This window comes from Lithobates pipiens, unplaced genomic scaffold, assembly GCF_037356315.1.
Source record: "Lithobates pipiens isolate NorthernLeopardFrog02 unplaced genomic scaffold, aLitPip1_a1.2 Scaffold_16, whole genome shotgun sequence".
NCBI lineage: Eukaryota > Metazoa > Chordata > Amphibia > Anura > Ranidae > Lithobates > Lithobates pipiens.
In genome coordinates this window covers 283693950-283700379 of record NW_027507748.1, presented here as the reverse complement: position 1 = coordinate 283700379, position 6430 = coordinate 283693950, and positions in this window count along the sequence as shown.

Below are 6430 nucleotides of genomic sequence, written 5' to 3'. Positions count from 1 at the left end.
GATGTCGAGGCGCTTTACTCGAGCATCCCCCATGGGAGGGGATTTGTGATGGCCAGAATGTTCCTGATGGAACAGGAACATACATCCTGGTCACTAAACAAGTTCATCCTTGAGCTATTAAACATTATCCTCACACGCAACATCTTTGTGTTTGAAGATCAACACTACTTACAAACACAAGGCATTGCCATGGGCACATCGTGTGCACCATCTTATACAAATCTTTATCTTGGAGCATGGGAAAGATACATCTTTTCCAATGATCAATACCTACCTTACCTTGACTATATCCTTTGTTGGTATAGGTTTATTGATGACCTATTTGTGGTGTGGGCGGGTCCCATTTCTTTGTTAAATCAGTTTATCGAAGCTATTAACTTGAATGACATGAATCTGCGCTTTACTGTAACATCAGATCAAGCGCAGATTCCCTTTCTGGATATGCTCATTTTTAAAAATCTGGATGGCTCTCTTTGCACCGATTTATATCGCAAATCAACGGCTGGCAACACACTATTGCACGCCTCTAGTGCTCACCCCAAGCCCCTAGTGCACAGCATCCCTTATGCGCAATACCTGTAACTCTGCCGGAATTGTGCACGGGATGAGGACTTTTATACACAATCTGCTGCCCTTCGGGAATGACTTCTTCTGAGGGGCTGTTCCAAAACCAATTTACGCAAGGCCTTTAATAAATCCTTGGGCCGCACCAGCACTTCCATATTGTACCCCTGCCCATGGGTTTCCAATACCAACACGGTGAAAATGATCACACAGTACTCGGCCCATCATGACCAATTTAGAAATATACTGGCCAAACATTGGCATCTTCTCACTGACCATCAGATATTAACACAATATGTACGCAATGCACCCGAAGTAGTCTTTAGTAAGGCTAGATCCTTAAGGGACTGCCTTACCAGCAGCCATTACAGAGCTGAAACGACAAACTCAACGAGTCGCAGGGGGACATTCCCCTGTGGCCAATGCCCTCTTTGTCTCTGGATTTTCTCTGGTGCCACTGTCAAACTCCCAAGTGGGGAGTCAACAGGCTACAGGCGGTCAAGTTTGTGGTATTAGAATTGGTGCCGCCTGACATTAGGGATGGCAACCAAGACGAAACCACATTATAAAGGAAAAGCCTTTGGATTGAAAGGTTAGATGCCTTGATGCCACCTGGCCTCAACGAGACTAATTCTTTCAAATCCTTTTATGAATTCGATCCAATATCTCTCTGTCTGAGCTACCTATCGTCTTGCCCATGCTTTTTATGGCAAATGTATATTCATACTGGCTAGTGTTCTTGATTTGATGGGTTGGATTGAGGTATAACCTTGGTTACAATTCTGAAATAATTTTCTAAAATGTTGGTTTTTGAAGGATGTCTAGTTCATCCATTAAATGCTGTCTGTTGTATGCCAGTGAATAACTATACAATCCCTCTCTAGCATAAATAATGAATGCCGTTTGTTATACAATGTTTGCAAAATCATTTCAATACAGTCCATATATTTTTTGTAGTTTGTATATAATTATTGATGTATAATTAGGTATTTCATGCAGCTTCTCTTTCCTTTACGTGGTGCCCTCCTGGGGATTAACTTCCGGCTATTGGTAGGTTCCCTGGGGGTGAAGGAAATGGCACTCCACTCTCAATAGGGGTGCTGCTGTCTCCCCTCCCCTTACACACATCCTGGCCAAGGTTTTCACGGCTATGGGACCTGTGCGCAGGCGCGCGCATGTTGATTTCACGCGTGTGTGCTGTGGGTCCTCGAATGCGCAGGCGCGCACACGATTTTTGCTTTGCCTTTGAATGTGACCTAATTATGGAGCATTCATACAGTTACATATTAACATAGCCTTTGTATGTATTACTATTTTAGGCTGTAATCCTTATTACCATTTGACTCTGTGCCTTGGGGTTTTGGCTATCAGTCTTCTGTATGACCCAGGCTATTGGGTTCAGATTGTATTCAATATCTTTTGAAATACTTTCATTAACTCTTTCCTCCGGGTCCAAGCTTTATATATACAATCCTTGCCCAATCGGTATGTTTTTTATCCATATTGACCCACATAGACGTGGCCTTATTTTTTTCAATTATCACCACAGCACCATTAATATTTTTTCCACTTCACATCTGTTTTGCACGCTGTAGTTTCGTTTTTGTTGTTTCACCATTCGCACAATATGTTTGGCATAATTTGATTGTGGATCTCTAACACTTTTGTCACCAGTCACTTACCCACACCTTGACAACTTTTTCCTTTCTTCCCCCTCCCCTCCCACTTCCTTTTTTCCTTCCTTTTTCCTTTCCCCCTCTTTTTCCCCCTCCCCTTTTCCCCCTTCTCATCCCTTCCTCAATGCAACCCCACCCTTTTTTCTCCCTCTTTTCTCTCCCTTTCATCTGTGTTTTCCCTCCCCCTTTCTTCCTCTCCCATTCTTTTCTCTCTTTTTCTTTTCCTTTACCCCCTTCCCCTCCCTTTTCGCCCCTCTTTTTCTTCTCCTTTTTAGTATTTTCATGGTTGTTTTGTTTTGGTCCTTCCAAATTTTCTTCACCCCTCACTGGTCATCATCTTTATCCACATTATTTTCACCCCTTGGGGTATATGTCTTATAATTAGGTGTGTTCTGCACAAATCATTTTTCTAATCCTGGTTCACAGCTGGGTACTGGCGATTGGATCCTGCCATTTAAGACAGGATCCATGGTCCAGGACCTATGGTCAATTCATTACTCCTTGATTTTAAGGCAAGTCCATATATTATTATATTATACAGACACCGGCCTGTTGTTTAGTGCATACCTCCCCCAATCGCCTGGGGAGGCTCTCCTGGGTATCCTGTGTATCTTGATGGTACTTTAAGTGGGGTAAGAACCTGTGGTTTATGAATTGTGTTAATGTCCCCCCTTGTTTCTTTTTTTTTGTCATTTAATAAATATGATGTTTTTTCCTATGTTATTATTTGTTTATATTTTTTCAGATGTATATATTTCCTGAAGAAGCTAATATATAGCAAAACTAGTCGAAATACTTCACCACTTGTACCTGTTCTTTATTGTTAATTGGTTTTATTGTATAAATAAGTTTATGTTTTTTTTTTATATAATTGTGTACATAATCATTCCCATCTCATCTCTTCTTAACACGTACCGTGATAGTCCGCTAGCTCCTTTTTTCCGGTGGTTCTGACGGGACCAGACCTACAAACTTTTATTCTATATATTTACGGATGATGGTACAGGATATGAGCATTACTTTAATTTTACATTTTGTGAGGCTACTCATCTTTTCCAGAATGTGACATTCAAGTAAAGACTTTGCCAGCATGGGACGTTCACACCGAGACTCCACCAGCATGGGACGTTCACACCGAGACTCCACCAGCATGGGACGTTCACACCGAGACTCCACCAGCATGGGACGTTCACACCGAGACTCCACCAGCATGGGACGTTCACACCGAGACTCCACCAGCATGGGACGTTCACACCGAGACTCCACCAGCATGGGACGTTCACACCGAGACTCCACCAGCATGGGACGTTCACACCGAGACTCCACCAGCATGGGACGTTCACACCGAGACTCCACCAGCATGGGACGTTCACACCGAGACTCCACCAGCATGGGACGTTCACACCGAGACTCCACCAGCATGGGACGTTCACACCGAGACTCCACCCGCATGGGACGTTCACACCGAGACTCCACCCGCATGGGACGTTCACACCGAGACTCCACCAGCATGGGACGTTCACACCGAGACTCCACCAGCATGGGACGTTCACACCGAGACTCCACCAGCATGGGACGTTCACACCGAGACTCCACCAGCATGGGACGTTCACACCGAGACTCCACCAGCATGGGACGTTCACACCGAGACTCCACCAGCATGGGACGTTCACACCGAGACTCCACCAGCATGGGACGTTCACACCGAGACTCCACCAGCATGGGACGTTCACACCGAGACTCCACCAGCATGGGACGTTCACACCGAGACTCCACCAGCATGGGACGTTCACACCGAGACTCCACCAGCATGGGACGTTCACACCGAGACTCCACCAGCATGGGACGTTCACACCGAGACTCCACCAGCATGTGACGTTCACACCGAGACTCCACCAGCATGTGACGTTCACACCGAGACTCCACCAGCATGTGACGTTCACACCGAGACTCCACCAGCATGTGACGTTCACACCGAGACTCCACCAGCATGTGACGAAGATGGGGTAAGGTTACAAGAAAGGATAGATATATACTAGTGGTAGGGGATTCAGTTATTGGAAAGATACAGAGAGCAATCTGTCACAAAGACCGTTATCACCAAACAATATGTTGTTCACCAGACGCTCAGGTTCGGAACATTGCAGATTGCATGGACAGATTGTTAGATGGCACTGGAGAGGACCCAGCTGTCATGGTATATATCGTAGCAATGACAAAGTTAGAGAAAGATGGAGCGCCCTACAAAATGATTTCAGGGACTTAGGGGCTGTATTAAAGAAAACGTCCCTGTTGGAATCAGACAGGAATTAGTATTATACATCTACACAGCTGTTTGTACAGCCAAACTCAGGCATATTGATACCATGCAGTCTCACGTGTTTAAAAGCAAGGAATGTGACACAATTTGAATAGCAGAATGAGTTCTATTCAGCCCACCTGGAATGTACTGAACTTCAAAGACCATATGGTGCCGACTTGTCTGCAAGAACAAAGGACAGCTGGTGGGGCGTCCGAGATCGAGCCACAAGATGGCAATCCAGTTGGAGCAGTTGCAATTCATGGGCAGACACTGCCCCCCAGAGGCCAAGTATGGCAGGACTGTACGAGGTAATTAGCCTGGGGGAGGAAACGCCCCAGAGGCGCTGATTGGTCTACGGGAAAAATTGGATGGGCTATGGGGTGTGGTATGGCTGAGGTATGTTTAACAAAAAGGGTTGCAACCTGAGCTCGGTCTCTCACTTCCATCATGAGGCTTAGCTGCGAAGGTCGGATAAGTATGGCTTATATTGTACTTTGATTGTATGCTATGTATTATTGTAACTGTATGCACGTTTTCTTATTTCCTTGGGAAATAAATGAGATTTAATTGATCTTAGACCGTGTATTGATTTCATAGCCAATGGTGATAATATTGTGATATTAACGATAACATGTGCTTGGCGTATTTGAGGCTTAGCTGAACTATAGGGACTAGACAAAGGAATACATAACTGATAATAATAATAATAGATTGAATTGATCGGTTACTTCATTTGGCACCCCAGAACGCGTGTAAAACGTATTTTACACAGAATCCACAAAAATCTAAGGTATTTTTGTTTGAGTCCCTGTAAGCACAGATGCTCAGACACCCAGAACTGAAAGTCATCTCTAGTGTGGACAAGATTGGCGCTGGCTCACGAATTCTGAAACCACGCTTGGATGAGCAGGAAAATTCTGTGAGATATTTCACTGGTAAAACGCACGCGTAAAACCTGGTGAGAACTGTGACTGATATATATATATGTACGTATTGTTGTGTTTGCTGCAAACTTGTAACCAGAGGGCAAATTGGCGCACTGGCGAGATAAGGGACTGATCATCCCTGGTTATGTGATATAACTGCAGATTGACAGGATAAACCATACAATTTTGAGGGAAAAGTGGAAATATCCACGTGATTGTGAAAAAGCTTTCTGTCCCAAAAGAAATTCCCTATGACCTGCTATCGGATAGGAGGGCATTGAATAAGAGTGTGTTCTCCTAAAGAAATTCGCGGGTAAACGGATTTGTATTTGTTTTTTTTTGTTTTTGTTTTTTTTGTTATGTAAAAAAAAAAAAAAAAAAAAAAAAGTGGGGGAAATATAGGTTTTATTTCTACCCACGTGAGAGTGAAATAGCTCTGGTAAAATAACCTGCAGCCTAAGGCATTAAGAGTGTGCCTTGTGTCTTGTACCACAAGTCACTGGAAATTTAAACGGTTCGTATCTATTTTTTTTTTTGTTTGTTTGTTTGTTGGTAGGAATCTGTCTTTGTGGGGGTTATCTAGTTGTTTGTCTGGTTTCTATTGTCTAAGCAAATGGTTGAGCAACCTAGTGTGGATAGGCTAATTAGCATATCAATGGAAGCCATTGAAGGTTTCATTAGCAAGCATGGTGGGATTAGATTTCAACTTACTCACGAAAGTAAATTAACATATCAATTCAATGAACTTTTAAAACAATGTAATACACATAACAGTCTCATAAGTAATAAATCAAAAAAAGGCAGGAAACAGAGAATGGCCAATGCCTTATGCATGTTCATGAGAATGAAAGAAATTGCGGAACAAAAATAATTAGAATGGTTTGCTGATAGAGAAAAAGTGATGGAACAGGTAAGTGATATAGCAATGGGGATTGAAAAGGCTGATGCAGATGCTTGTAGTC